Consider the following 16,482-nt stretch of genomic DNA (forward strand, 5'->3'; position numbering starts at 1 on the left):
ATGCTTTCCCTACAACATAAAACTTATATGTATCTCCTTACCTCTTTAAATACACTTATATGTTTTTCCTTACCTCTTTAAATAAAGGGTTAAGAATGCTCTAATCACAATGTCACACTTTCATACTATTTTATTTTTAGTTTTTGATATAAAACATTTTGACACCAAATTTTGGGCATCCAATCCTCTATTAAACTCGCATTTATAAAAACTATAAAAAAATATTCTCAATAAATAAAATGACCAAAATACCTCTGAAAATTTCAAGGGGTATTTTGAACATTATATTTTATCAAATTTTTTTTTAATATTTTTTAAAGGTGCACTCCAATGAGAAGATGGCATGTACCAAATTTCATATTTATGCAATTTGTATTAAAAGAATTAAAAATAAAATACTCTGAAGCATCAGATCTAGTATCAAACAATGAGTAGCTCACTTGATCAAAGTTGGACGGCTGGATCAAACTTTTCCCATTTGGTTTTAGCTCTTGTTAGATTGGGGAGAACGAGATGTAGCACACACAAGAAACCACTAGAGCCCCAAAACCGTGTGTTGCTCCTTTTAGCAAAACTCCCAAAAGCCCACTGCGACACGCTTAAGTATTCAACACATAAAGAACAGCATGAAGAGGTTGGTTTGAATGTTAGGTACCTGAACCTTAGCCACTAAGCAAATAACAATCTTTATTTCCATCATAACATATATAAATAACACATTTCCTCCTGAATAACAAGACTTGTTTCCTACAAAAACCAGACTAGAACGAAAGAGCCATCATCTACGACACCAGAAGCAAGAATGCCTGAGCATCCCCCTCATGAAGGCCCTCACCCTCATCCACCAAGCCTTGTTGGTAGGGCTTTAGGGTTTGTTGGTGGAACTCTGAGGGCCATCTTTGGGCCAGACCCGCCCCCGCCCCCCCACCCGCATCCGCCTTCACCTCCACCGGCACCACATGGACCACCTCCTCCACCCTCTGGTCCTCATGGACCACCTCCTCCACCCCCTGGTCCTCATGGACCACCCCATTAACTCTTCAGTGACTGAGATTTACTTGATATTGTGTGTTTGATTAGGCATCACTTGTGAGTCTTAGTTAATAGTCGTGCTCTTTCGTAGTTGCCTTGTAATTCATTGAGTGGAATTTCTTTCATGTTATTGTGTCTTTTAGTAATATTGGCTTGAAGATATGATTATTATCTTATGTGACTTTTCATGTGTATTTTTATTAGTTCAGACATTGGACATCATTTAATGTACATTTCATGCAAAATAAAGATTTAATATCGTGCATTTGAGTTAAAATGCACCCATTTAATGACTGTGCATGTTATCGAATTTAGAGAATTATGGAAGGACAGCTTTGTTTCTTGCATCATTAGTCGAGAAAATATAAGAATCGAGATTACCTTAAGGAAATATAAGATATTTGGAGAAATTTCACTCCAAAGACAAATAAGATGATCACACAAATGAAAGAATATGATTTTACCGACCTCATTGTTTCTCTTACCATAGGTTTTATTTTTATTTTTGGGATATGTGTCCACCTCTTAACTCTTACTTAATAATATAGTGTAGATACTGCCTCTTCTTGTGACGAGGTAAAGAGTAAAAGCCACCCAATTACATTTGTCCCTTCATGGGAGAATTTATTTTCTGGCACTGACTCAAGTAGCATACCGTATAAATAGATGATTGGGATTGCTTGAATGAAAATGCCACAAAATAAGAAACGTGAAGAGCGGTGTTCTCCCTCTCCCATCTAAGCCCCAAATTTCTTTCCTTGCTCATTTCTAGTACCCCTCTCTCTAACTCTTCTCTCCAAGCCCTAAATTTGTAGTTTTCAGGGAACATGGTAATTAAAAAATGAGTATTGAACAGAGCAACACTATGAATGAAAGGATTGTGGACGTGAATTCTTAGTTTTGCTTTGCATGTGGGATGTAACAAGAAAAATCCTCCATTGATGGAGGTCCCAAGAGCTTGGTGCTCCTTTTTTAGAATTTGCAAGTTTTTATTGATGCATTACTAAATAGGATTTTTATATAGATTTTTAGGGGTTTCTTTATTTATAGTGTCTTTCATTTTCTTGATTTTTGCCCCCTAGAAGTAGGATTTTCTCTATTGTGGGTTGGAGAGAATGTTGCATTCAGTACTTGTCTGAATGTTAGGGATTGTGTTGTAACATGTGTGGGTATGAAGAGTATGTGACTATCAAGACAATGATGAAGATGGATGATTAGAAAAATGGTGTTACTCTTTGTTGAAAGAGAGTAACTCGAGGAAATGATCCTTTCTCTGAGAAATTATAGTATACGGGCTTTGCTTTTGATTACCAAATTTTTCTTTTTATTCAACGACATTTTCACTCAACTGATCTAAGCCGTCTGTTTAAAAGGCAATTGTAATAGACAGTTACATAGTTAGGGAAAATTTTCAAATTACCATGAGAGATAAATAATTTAACATTTAGCCCATATCTATTGATTTTGATTTTCAAAATACCTATTGAAAAACACGTGGCCTTATGTTTGAATAGATGCAAATAGGCCAAATGTTAATTACTCAATCTCTAATGGTATTGTATACTATGAGATCATTTAGTTTTATTACAAGAACGTCACAAATTTTCTTAGCCATTGGATTTAAAATTTAACTTATTAAAATGTTTCACAGTTTTCGATAAAATTTGCTTTGGAGTTTGTGCTCAATTAGTGACACACCATGACCTATCTGATTTTACATCCAAGGGTTGACTATGATTGTGACCTTCATATTTGTATAAAAAATAAAAGGTCTCATCATATACATTTCTATCTCTAATGGGTATTTTCATAAATTGCCCGCATATTTATTATTTGGAGGTTGGCAGCGCCGTAGATATATATTTCCCGTTGCTCATGAGATTTGAGGCTTACCCTCAAAATTAAAGGATTTATTTCTCATTCTTAAGCCTGTCTTGAAAGACCACGAACTTCTAATAACCTATGTTGGCTATTAGTCCAATTGAAAGCAAATAAATGGGAATTTGGTCCAGTTCAATGTTAGAAAAGCCAGCCAGTTAGATTGGAACCGCTAGGGTTCCAAGTCAGGTTAAGGCCGGTTTTAGGGTTCTAACGTATATATATGTCACCACAAAAAAGTCTGTCCCAAAATCGGCCGGTACATACACAAACCCAGTGTTTTAAAAAACGTCGAGTCGAACCGGACTCATCCGGTTCGACTCGAAAATCGCAAAAAGTGGATCGTATCGGCTAAAAAATCAGGAAATCGTCCGGTTTTAGAGAGAACCGGACGATTCTGTACAGTGACTCGCCGATTCACTGTACGGAATCGGTGAGTCCGAACAGTGAATCGGCGAGCAACATACGGAATTTTTTTTTTTTTTTTTTTTTTGTAATCCATGATAGATTTTTTTGTAATACTTGATCGATTTTTTTGAATCCATGATCGAATTGTTTTTGTTTTTTTGTAATCCATGATCGAATTTCTTGTTTTTTTGTAACCCATGATAGAATTTTTTGTAATCCATGATCGAATTTTTTGTAATCCATGATCGAAATGTTTGTTTTTTTTTCTTGTAATCCATGATCGAATTTTTTGTTTTTTTGTTTTTTTTTTGTAACCCATGATAGAATTTTTTGTAATCCATGATCGAATGTTTTGTAATACATGATCGAAATGTTTGTTTTTTTTTGTAATCCATGATCGAAATGTTTGTTTTTTTTTTGTAATCCATGATTGAATTTTTTGTTTTTTGCTTTTTTTGTAACCCATGATAGAGTTTTTCGTAATCCATGATTGAATTTTTTGTAATCCATGATCGAATTGTTTTTTTCTTTTTTTGTAATCCATGATTGAATTTTTTGTTTTTTTTTTTTTGTTTTTTTTTGTAATCCATGATCGAATTTTATGTAATCCATGATCGAATTTTTTGTAATTCATGATTGAATTTTTTAAAAATTTGTGATTTTTTTTTTTTAATCCATGATCGAATTTTTTTTTGTAATCCATGATAGAATTTTTGGAAAATTTGTGATTGTTTTTTTTTAAGCCATGATCAAATTTTTTTTTGTATTCCATGATAGAATTTTTTGAAAATTTGTGATTTTTTTTTTTAATCCATGATCGATTGTTTTGAAAATTTGTTATTTTTTTTTTTAATCCATATTATTCAAAGAGAAAATGAGAGAGATGATGATTCTGAGGCCACCCTATCCCAGTCATACTATTCACATATTGGTCCCAACAGCAACAGTGTAGGGATGAGCACGACAGTGCAGGTGAGCATGAAGGATGGACAATCTTCGGGGATTTTAGATTGGGAGCACAACAAAACACTAACACTCAGGGATTTGAGAATAGTCAGACGCCTGCTAATATCGATGATTCGTTTTTAGATCGAATCAATGAATTGTTAAACGAATTCAATCAATGGCACCAGCGTGACCAAGAAGAACAATAACGTCGTCTATCATTTTATTTTTAGATCATATGTTACTAATTTTATGCTTTATTGTAGTCCATGTATGTTGATATACTTATTCCATGATAATTATATGTTTATCCTTTTGTGTGATGTAAATTAAATGCTGAATGACGGTTCATGCAGGGAAAGAACATATCAATATTCGCATATTCATTCAAAAACATGAAAATTCTTAATGGAGTACCCTCATTTCTTATTGAATTCCTAAAAAACAATATTTATAATGAATTTTAATAATTTTTTCGGATTTTTTTTAAGCTTTATTTTGACCGATTCACCCGATTCAAGATCCGGATCCCCGATTCGCCGATCCGGATCGGTTTTTTGGAAGCCCGATCCGGGTCACCGATCCGTTTTTTAAACCTTTGCACAAACCTGTCGGTATTATAGCTGACCGTTTTATCTAACCAGACCGGTTTATAAACAACCATTTTTTTACTGTATAACACCCATTTTAACTCACGTTATATATTAGGGCGCCGTTATTTTTAACAGGTCCGTTATATTTGACAGAATTCACGGGTTTTGCTTTTTTTGAAGATTTGATTAAATTTTTGTTGCTTTTTCCTCCTTTTTCAGGTTGTTAACGTCGATTCGTAACTGAAATTATTGTTTTAATAGTATAAAATGAAGGATTATCACAAAAAACATAGCGATATTTGATTTTTTGCCCCTTTTTTTTATTTCGTGTTCTTCGTGTATTAAAAAAACTCCGCCATAATGCAATATGTGGCCTTGTTTTTTTTATTCTTATCAATGCAAGCCTAGGGATTTTGTATATAATAGACTTAATCAGTGTATTCTACTTTGAATTTCATATAAAACGCTATTGCAGCTCGATTTTGAGCGATTAGGGCTTCGACTCGATTTTGTAGATCGGTTTTGAAAAAATATGCCATCCTTTGCTCTTTTTTCAATCAAAACGTAGAGCTTTTGTAGATGATGGAGTTAGTCACAAGATTCAAGTCCTGATTTCATTGAAAATCGGAGATTTGGAGCTCAATTTTGATTAATTTGGGCATCAGCTTAGCTTTTTAGAACTTGGTTGAAAAAATCCGCCATACTCTAGAGTGTTGATTCAATTTTGGTTTTCTTCTAATCAAAATATAGGGCTTTTGTAGATCATGGAGTTAGTCACAAAATTTAAGTCTTGATTTCATTGAAAATCTGAGATTTGGCGCTCGATTTTGAGTGATTTGCGTATTGACTCAATTTTTTAAAACTGAGCCGAAAATCATCCGCCAACCGCTTGATTTTGTGCTCGATTTGGTGATCGATTTTTACAACTGAGATCATAGGTATGAATTTCAGGTGACTTTTCATTTAGTGTTTTTTATAAATATGATTTTTTAGTTGCTCAAGTATTTGTTTACCACTTTATTTTGCTCAAGTATTGTTCAGTTACCGTAAAGGAAAAATCACTTAATTATTTGAATTCAAAACTGGTGGCTTTTAACGGTAATTTGCATAATTTTCAAAACATTTAATACTTAACATCAATGTGAATAATTAACACACTCGGAATTTGATGTTTTACTCGTAAAAGTTTTTTTTTGTAGATGTAGATAGTGGTGCGATTGTATTTTTGGGTTGTTTATGTCATAATGACTTGCTTTTTGGCCATATATGTCATAAATTTGCTTTATTTAGTGCTCGAGCATTGGGTGCTATTATTGCATATTTTGTAGTTATTTGATATAATGCCCCTTCAATTCTAAGAAATACTTGGATACCAGTAGTATATTAATGCTTAATTTGACATGTTGTAACCAGCTGCATTGAGTTGTAAAAGGAAATAAGCAGGATAGTTTTTAATGTTTGTGCTTGGGATGTCGGACGGTTATGTACTATTATGTTTATAATTGTGTAAGGGAAGTGTTCAATTATATTGTGAGTAATGATATGTTGATCTCTCTTGTTTGAATCATGTTTTTCTCTTTGAAAGCTGGATGATTCTAGGAGACTTTGGCCAATGGGGTACCACAAGAAATATTTTTGATTGGCGATGGGGCACAGCTGCGGCACTACAGACTTCACCAGGCCTTACTCATATTTTTCACCTAGTGAACCTTGATAGGGAGACATAACAGTACCCTGACATACCCCCTTCCCCCCCTCCCTCCCCCTTCCCCTTCCACCACTCTCATTACTACTAGCCATTGTTAGTTGGACTTTGTAATTCCATCAATTGAATTAATGTCAAATTATAAATTGTCATGCATATCTCCATAGTATTCATATAGTGATTTATATAAAAAGTTGTTTCAAATTTGCTTGGGTAAGATAAATGTAGGTAACAAGATAATATACCCTTAATCGAAGTTATTCTATTTCTTTTTTTGTCTTTTTGGGAGTTTTTGACCCATTTTAAAAAAAAATCTATCGGACCGGTTAGTCCAGTTCTGATTCTAGCTGCTCCCAACCCCAAATTTGGTTAACTGTTCCTGTTTGATTTTGTGAACACTGGTCCAATCCCATCACCCCATTTAAATTAGTGATAAAAGACACTCCCTATTATTGATGCGAGTTTAAAATGTTAAAATTATTTTAGGTGAGGTTAGTGTAAGGCACCCTCCTTGTAAAAATTGGTTTGGAGAAGTGGTTCCAGTATTGGAAGCCTTATGATGACTTGAAAATCTATTTTTATTCCTTGTTATGAAATTCAAAATTTCAAAAATAGTACAAATTAACCAAATCTATAAACATTTGAAAATCTTGAAAATGGAGGGTCCAGATAACTCGTTACAAGAGGCATTATTTTTAAGAATTTAAATTCTTCTATGTATCCATATTTTGCAGTAAAAAAATGGTTCTTTCAAAAAAATACAGTTCTTCGATGTATCCATCTTTTGCAGTAATAAATTATCCATCTTTTTTGATAATTTATTATCGAAAACGAAGTAAAATAAATTATTAGAAAGGTTCTTTCAAAAAATTCAATTTTCAAATTAGAAAATTTATTTATTTTTATTTTTTCATATTTATTTTAGTTTTTTATTTATTTTTCATTTTCATGATCATCATGGTGGGATCCAAAATGATTTGGATGGAGCAGATACACCAAAATGTCATGCAAATCTTCAAATAATGTTTTCCCATGGAGCGCAAAACTTGAGGATTTGCTCAGCTTAAAACGAGGTGCGGTACAACGCAAGAGAAGTTCCAAGTCATATTTAAACATTCTCCTCTCAATTGGATTTGATTTGGAGTACAAAAAACTTTCCAAATGGGTGACATTAAACTTGATCATTTATGGCGCTCAAATCTAACTTTGTTCATAAAAAGAAGAAGTTATATACTTAAAAGAGTGTTGGAGAATTGTCTTGAACTCTTTTAAGTTCCCACATCTAATAAATGGGAGGTGGTCGTCATGAAATCTTTACCTAAATTGTCTTCTGATCACACACCCATTTTGTTACAAACAAACAAGGATGTTTCGGTCATTGCGATTTGAGATTTGTTGGCTAGTGAAAAGGAGACCGTAGATTTAATATAACAAACCTGGTCAAACGCGGTGTTATATGGTGTGTATACCAAATTTTTAACAAATTGCATCATCTCAGGCATAAATTAATGGATTGTAAAAGACAAAATTAAATTTGTTTGGGATCAAAGAATGATAAAGCACTTGCCAAGATCGAAGAGCTGAATGGAGCATATTATGCTTCAAGCACTATAGAGGATAGACAATTAAAGAGGCGACAGTTGATGGGGTCTTTGTATAAACTTCTTAAAATTGAGGAAACATATCAGAAATAGAGGTCGAGAGCTAAATGGCTTAAGGAGGGTTACCTCAATACAAAATTCTTCCACTCTATATCTAACACAAGAAGATGCGTTTTTAGATTGCATATAGAGGGGGTTCAAGAAGGTGATTTAGTTCAAGAAGGTGATTTAGAAGGGTGGGAGAAAGGACTTGTTTATCACTTCAAGAAGATCTTCTCTTGTGAACAATCTTTTAATGTTGATTTTCTCATGTCTCTTTTTAAGTCCTTACCTGATAGTGAAGCACGGACACTGGAGATCATGGTCTCTATAAAAGAATTGGCGCGAGCAGTTTTCAATTTGGTAAGTGATAAAGCACCGGTCCCGAATGGCTTTCCTTTGAATTTGTTTTTTGTTTTTCCAGAGGTTTTGGGACATGGTAAGATGAACTGCTCATGATGGTGGAAGAGTTCTTAGAAAGAGGTACCTTAAACAAAGGTATCAACTCTACCTACTTCGCTCTTATACCAAAAAAAGTAATTTCTAGCCTTGGTGATATTCGGCCTAATAGCTTGCTTAATATCCTATATTAAATTATTGCAAAGATTTTGGCAAAAAAGCTCGTTAGTATTTCCTTTGATTGTAGCAGGTCCGTAGTCTGTTTTTATTAAGGATAAACTGATTACTGATAGTACTCTTATTGCTCAAGAATGTATTCATTCTATAAAGCTTCAAGATTCACTATAAGTTCTCATTAAGCTAGACATGGAGAATGCATATGATAGGGTAGACTGGCATGTTCTATATGAAATCATGAGACAAATGGGTTTTCAGGAGAAGTGGAGAAGGTGGATTTATTGACTTTTGTCTAGTTCTCATTTACTGATTAATGGAAGCCCTATGGAAGCCCTAGAGGCTTCTTCAAGGCATTCAAAGGTATTTGTTAAGGGGATCCTCTATCCCCATTGTTATTCAATATTATGCTCAGTGAAGTGGAGAATCTCGAGTTTTTAGTGGTTTTAAAGTTTTGGATGGGGCGCTAAGTATTTCGCTCTTCAATATGCCAATGATACTTTGATATTTTGCGATGCAGGTCTAAGCCATGTGGTTAATATCCACAGATTTATACGATGTTCTAAAATTGTGTTCGGGTTGAAAGTTAATTTTCATAATACTTCCTTGGCAGCTATAGCTTGTTTGGATGATACTTTTGATGTTTTAGTGGCTTGTGTGGATTATGAAGTTGAGAGATTCTCTATCAATTATTTAGGCAATGCCACTACTTCTAGGCTTCCTAGAGCAGTTTGGAACCCCATTGTCCAACATTTTTATTTCAAGCTGGATATTTAGAAGGATAAATTCCTTTCTTTGGGAATAAGAATAACTTTGATTAGATCTACGCTTTTAAATTTACGTATTTATCAAATGTCTCTTATGTGTATGTCCAATGTTAGAATACTTGAATGGTTGATGAGGAATTTCCTTAGGGGAGACTTTGATGGAGGTAGAAAGTTTCATTTAGTTAGTTGAGAGAAGGTTTGTACTCTAAAGAATGAAGGGGGATTGGGCATGAGGTCTTTGAAGCTTATGAATTATGATTATTGGCTTAATAATGGTGGTGTTGAACACTAGTGGATGATCAACTTTGTAGGCAGGTGCTTGTGCTAAATATGGATTGGATAGGGACTCTATTTTCATTTATATTAGTATAAGTGGTAATTGGTAGTCACAGGTTTGGAAGAGCATTGTGCGAACAAAATCAGTAGTGGAGAGGAATATGCAGTGATCGTTGGTAAAGGGGACAACATAAGTTTTTGGCATCATAAGTAGTTAAGCAATGGTCCTCTCAAGTTTGGTTTCCTAATGTGTGTACAATTGAATTACTAATCCTTGTGCCAAGGTTAGAGACTTAGTAATAAGGACTGGTTTTAATATTAATTGGAATATTGTGTATAGGTATAATGGAATATTTAATGTTATTGTTCAATTTTTTAACCTCCTGCAAATGCTCATGGATAATTATTTGCCTCTTGTGCTGATGATGAGTTAATATGGGAAAGAGATAATTGTGATCATTTCTATGTGGAGTCGGTGTATTACTTATTATTTCATGATCGGTGGAGATGGGCACAACCAAACCTATATAAAATTTAGAAATGGCCTATTCCTCATAAGGTACAAGCTTTTTTGTGGACTACCATGTATAATCTTTAAAAAAAGGCGAAGATTTTTGCTAATGTGTGTTTGAGTGTTTGATGTGTAAAGAGGAGATGAAGAGAATGACAATTGTCTTTTCCTTCATTGTACTTCTTTTTTTAATATTTGGGCTTAGGCTTTTCAAAGAATGGGTATTGTATTTCTTTACCAAAGAGCTTCCACAAAGATTATTTATTAAGTGGGTCTTCCAAGGTTGGGTAATGTGAGGAAGTAATTTGGAAAGCTTTTTGGGCAGCCAATGTTTAAGAGGTGTAGAAAGAAAGAAATAAAAGAACATTTGATGGGGTTATCTTGAATGAGGAAGTTATTAAAAATAAGATTTTGGATTAAACTTGGGAGTAGGTCTCTGTAGCTAAAGAAGTACAGGTTTATGAAAGTTTATTTTTTAGTGAACATGAAGAACGTTGAGCAACTCAAGCCCAAGACGTATTGGGGAACTCCCTCCATTTATGGGTGTCTTAAGTTAAATTTTGATGGTAGTTCTATTAGAAACTTAAGCCCGGCAAGAGTGGTACGCAATGATCTAAGGATTATCTTATTCTCTTACTTTGATCCATGTGGTTATGATTTTAGAATTGAGGCCGAATAGTCATCCTTACTTCAAGGTTTAAAGCATATACAAAAGCGACAAGTGGGGCATGCAGTAATTGTCAAAAGAGATTCCCTTAAACGCTACTAATCGCAACAATACGGTGCAAAGATTACCCTGCGGTTTAGGTATTTATTCCTTCAAATATTGGATCTCGGAAGTGTCATGGAGCTATCCTTTGGACATATTAATGATGAGGCTGATGGCCTTGCAGATGATCTTGCGAAACAGGGTATCTCTTAGTTAATTCTTGTGATTTGTGATGGAAGTTAAGGATACTTATTTTGAATGCTTATAATACTCATCTTTAATAAATAAAATTTCATGATTTCTAAAAAAAATAAGAAGGAGAAGAGAAGGAGTTCCCACAACACCTCAAAACAGATTTTTGAGGTGCGATGAACACCAGGTTTGGTGTCTAAAGGGAAAGGAATACGCACTTAATCCTCTTAAATAATCTCTCTTTAATAAATCGCAAAAAGGATCATTTTCATTTCGATTTTAATAAAAGCAGTTCCAAAGATTGGCGTTGACTTGTAGATACGTCTTCCTAGATTTTTTTTCTTTTTTTTCTAGAACATATATGAGATTCTGCACTACTTTTTAAAAGAAATTCACATAAAATCTCGGGATTTAACTGTTCCCTTTTAATAATTTATGCTCTAGTTGTACTTTTTTAGACCACATATTGTTTTTAAATTTTATTTCATCTCACCTTAAAAAATACAAAAAGATAGTTTAAAATAAACAAAATGACCAAAATACTATTGAACCTTGTAGTAGTATTTTGTTAATTTTATTATTTAATTATTTTTTATTTTTTATTGGTGGTGAGCACCATGGACTCCCAAATTTTAAACTTACTCGAATATATAAAAAAATAAAATTAAAATGCAATAAGCGCTATCAAAAGGTAGGGTTGAACGTAAAGTACAAATATCTAAGGGACTTTATGCTCTGATAATGAAATAGAAATTGGAAAATTTCCATATTCTATATCTTCATTTTCGTATTCCCACCCATAGATGGGTTGAAATATTAGATATCGTGCATGGATGGTCAGATAGCAAACCTTTGGCGCAAATAACAATCCCCTTATTTTCTTTTTTGCTTTGACTTTTGTATTTTTGCTGCCTTAAAGGGTCATTTCTATCCAAAACTTTTTAATTCCCTTTTTCAATTGAGATTGTATACTATGAGACCATTTATCTATGATGTAAGGAGGTCACAATTACTTCTAACGAATAGATGCTAAATTAAATGGCTTGAGGCGTGTCATGAAATTCGATTTTTTTTTTTTTTTTTTGAACTTTAAGTTTCATCAATAACACTCTTACAAGCACTGGATTTGAAATTCAGTGGACAAAAATGACTTTGACCTCCTTGTACCAAAAGTAAATGATCTATTTGTATACATTTCCTTTTCAATTATATCTTCTTTTTAAATATTTTTGTGCTTTAATTGCCTTCTATGAGCCCCGATATTTATGGTCTCACATAAGGGCCAGTCCTAAATAACATTAGAACCACAAAGTATCTTGTTCATTTTCTCAAGCCTAATTGCTCGCTGTGAATTATTTGTGCCGGTTTGATCCTTTTTAATCTCATTTAATGTACATTGGATATCGAGTATAAACAACTTATGATGGGGGCTATTTTCACTTAATGAACTACTTTCCACTGTTCCTAATGAAAATTAAGAATCTTCAATGAATATCTATAATTCTATATCTTTTGAAATTAATGGAATTGATTCATGTATATGGTAAGAAGAATGACATTCTAAATGATTTAAAAGGTGTGGTTTGTATAAGGTTACAACCTTAAACAATCCAATTAAGGCGCACCTCCAAATTTTATCTTAATATGTAATTTTCGTGTAAAAATTATTAGGATTATCTGAAAATTTAATTTAATCTTTAATTATAAAATTTTAAACTCCAAAAATGGTTAAAGTCAAGTAGATCTATAAACATATGAAGATTTAAAAAATGAATGGTTTAGATAATGTGCCACAAGATGACCTATTTCTGGAACTCTTGTCGAGATGATCAATTAGAGAGTTTTTCAACCTTTTCCGATGGATTTTTAAGTGCATCTTTAATTCTACATTTTAGTATTGCAACCTTATATAAACTTTTTCGTAACTTAAATGATGCGGCTGAATCATTTTTGATAGGAGAGGATAGTTTTGGCATAGTTGGGGACTTATCAATGCAATCTACATCCAAAAAATACTTATCAGACCAATGTGGTTCTCCTCTCCATATTTTGATATTCAAATAGGAGTCTCTATCATCCAAAAAGAGCATTGTGCAATAGCTGTAAACTAATTTGTCCAGAAGAAATATCATGGAAGCAGAACCATTGCTGAAGAATTAGTATTTCTATCCCAGTAGTCCTCTGAAGATAATAAAACAAATTCACTCCAGAAGAAAACAATTTCCTGTTCGTTTGGCGTCGGTGATGACTACAAACAAATATCAAGAAAAAACACTTCCAAATGTTGGAGATTTACCTACCAGATATTCTATGGCCAACTATATTTTGCATTGTTAAGTGCGACATGAAGTAAAATCTCGGAAGAGTCCCCCAAAACGAACAATAATAAGAATATCGTTCATTAATCAATATTCAATAATTAACATGTATTTAATACTATTAAGAATATCGTTCATTAATCAATATTTAACAATTAACATGTATTTAATACTGTATATCTTTGTCAACACACACATGGACCATCCTAAAATATACCATTCTAATGAAGTTGGCAAATCTTATTACCAAAATTTAGATCATAAAAAAACCCTTGTCTTGTATTGCTCACATTATTAAAGTAGCGCCTAATGTAATTTGAAGACATCTCAAAGGTCCTCCTAAATAGTAGGCGAGAATCATGCCATAGAGAAGCTCATTTGAAATTCAGACTTGAGTTGCAGAGATATCAAGTGAACAATGTACATTCAAGCATTTAGGAAAATGCTGAAGAAACCAGGCCCACATCCTAATATAACTAAAAGGATAGCCTAAAATTTTGAAAAATACAGTGGGCTTTTCACACATTTATTGCGGTAAAAGGTAAAAGTGAAAAGTTTTCATCAATATCCAAAAGGAAGGAGAAGAGGAACCAAGGGAAAATTGGTTGGGGTATGATAGTCAATGATGTTTCCCATAAAATTTAAGCTATTTAACCAATAGAGATGCATCCATTAAAGACAACAGCAGATGATAGGCAAGCTTAATTTTTTGACTTGTCAAATTAAAGTGAAACATTTCATGCATATGACAACTCCCCACAGCACAAGACTGTTAGAAAAAGCTTTTATTTTTCTTTATTTTTCTTATTTTGTTTCTTAGCCTTGAACCTTCCCAGCCCATCCAAATGCAAGTGCCAAATTCATTGAGCACAATACAAAACTCTTACTGCTTGTACATCAAGAGCTTTCAACATAGACTAATGACCATGTACGTAAAACTCATAAGAGAGTAATTTCTTACATACTACGGGAGGTTTTTCTGATATCCATAAAGTAAATAGAAGCTACAATATCACGAACCTCTCTGTGCTCTCAAGACCTCATACTTCCAGAATATCTCAGTAAGCAAATCAACTTATGAGATATGCTAGATAGCACCAATTGATGGCAGTATCAACTTTTGAAGGCAACATAGAGATTGGTTTCTAGCGATTTCTCATTGATCAGATTTCAGTTGTTTGGCCCTCTCTTTCCTTTGCATTGTAGGGAACTCAAAATGTCGCAGTGCCAATGCCTGAGCCACATAAGTGAAGAAGCCATGATTTCCTCCTGATTAACCTTGGGAGGACGAGTACGAAGAGTGTCTGATGGCTCTCTCACATTAGACGGTGTTTGTAGGATGCGGTTATAATACCCTGATATTCCATAACCATATTGATCTGTGTTGAGAGTTTTTTCGTGGTTAACTTTCCTTCTCTTGGTAAAAATGTCATCATGACCTTCAATCCACGTGCCTAACCGTCTTCCACTATATGCAAAGGATTGAGTGGCATCATGAGATGGGGAAGAAGAGACCTGCTGAGGGGTTTGCATAACCTGTGGTTCTTCGGGTGAAATTTTATCCTGCAAGATTACTGTTACTTATTTCAGGTATATTGCAGAGTAAATGGGGATGAAACATCATTAACATTTATTAGCTCTGACTGTAGTGATGAGGTGCAATTTGTATTACATTTGATCCAAACGAAATCAGAATCTCAGCAACCATGAAGGCGAACATGAAGTCAATCCAACAAGCCTAGTACCATGAAAATAGCAAAGGAATTCATGTTTTGAATCCATCCATAATAACAAGAGTTTGATGATCAGCACATATAAAAGGGTCCAGAAACCATACATCAAGAATGAAGGTGCATGAATAAGATGCCTAAGTAACTTCTGTTGGCACTTCAAAATTCAAATCACATGCTCTGTACATGATGTGTATCTTATCATCCAATAGACTCGACACTGACTAGATTCTAGTCATTGTTTTCATAAGCATGTGACTTCTTGACATAAGGCCTGTTTCTTGATGTCAATTCTATGAATTGTCATGCTAAAAGCATGTGACAAATATAAATTCTGAATCACAGATATCGGCTGACTGTCAATCCAAAACAATTCATATGCTTGGAAAGAAATCTACAATCTGTCAGCCAAAATTTTTTTTTTTTTTTCTTATTACAACGAGGGATTTTGATATGCCTGTGAGGAAATATTAGCTCTAAAAGGGGCCATTTGGATCTTTGGAAAAAAGAATCTAGGATTTTAAAAACTTAAATTTAGAACAGAAATCCTATTTGGCACCAAAATTTGGTATAAAATTCAGATTTCGTCAATCCCCACTTGAATCCAATTTCAGGATTTGCCAATCCGAAAACAAGACACGGCATTTCCCAATCTGAGGATTTGCAAAAACTGCCAGATTATTCTTAGGGCCAGCACAGTAGGATCCTCAACCCATTCACCTTCCTCTCTCTCTCTCTCTCTAAACATCATCTCTCACTCACTCAATCACTCTATACCCGTATTCTGCAGCTTGCTGAATTTCTTAGATGGGACACACATCTCAAAAGCCTCATTCCGTCCAGTTTCATGTTGTTTGGTAGGCTTTAATATCTGTCTCTCTCACTTAATTTTATTTTTCTGGGGAACAAAATGGCGGTGGGTTTGGAGGAAAATCCCAAGGGCTTTTTCATATTATCAGGTTTTCTCTTAACCAGGTTCTAGAGTGTTCCTTTCCCTGAACTAGTCTGCTTTTTCAAATCCTCTAAGGCAATGAAATTACCATTTTCTAAACAGCATGGCCCAATGTCAAAAATAAAATCTCTATTTCTCTAAACAGCATTTCTCTATACTACTAACTTTTAGTAATTCTTATTTTTAAAAATCTTTTACTAAGTTTAGTAATTTTTCTTAATTAGTTAAAACACCTATATTTGAAAAATCCATT

General features: G+C 33.8%; 1 long non-coding RNA gene across 1 annotated transcript; it reads left to right on the top strand.

The window, feature by feature from the left end:
- The first annotated feature begins 704 nt into the window (after window positions 1-704).
- On the top strand, window positions 705-6,717 carry LOC148779149 (uncharacterized). The gene is made up of 2 exons (XR_016047220.1): window positions 705-4,991; window positions 6,442-6,717. It is a non-coding gene; the product is annotated as an uncharacterized LOC148779149 (long non-coding RNA).
- Window positions 6,718-16,482: the final 9,765 nt, after the last annotated feature.

The sequence above is a fragment of the Amborella trichopoda genome, chromosome 13 (assembly GCF_054954075.1).
Source record: "Amborella trichopoda isolate Santa Cruz 75 chromosome 13, AtrichopodaSantaCruz75HAP2 v2.0, whole genome shotgun sequence".
Classification (NCBI taxonomy): domain Eukaryota; kingdom Viridiplantae; phylum Streptophyta; class Magnoliopsida; order Amborellales; family Amborellaceae; genus Amborella; species Amborella trichopoda.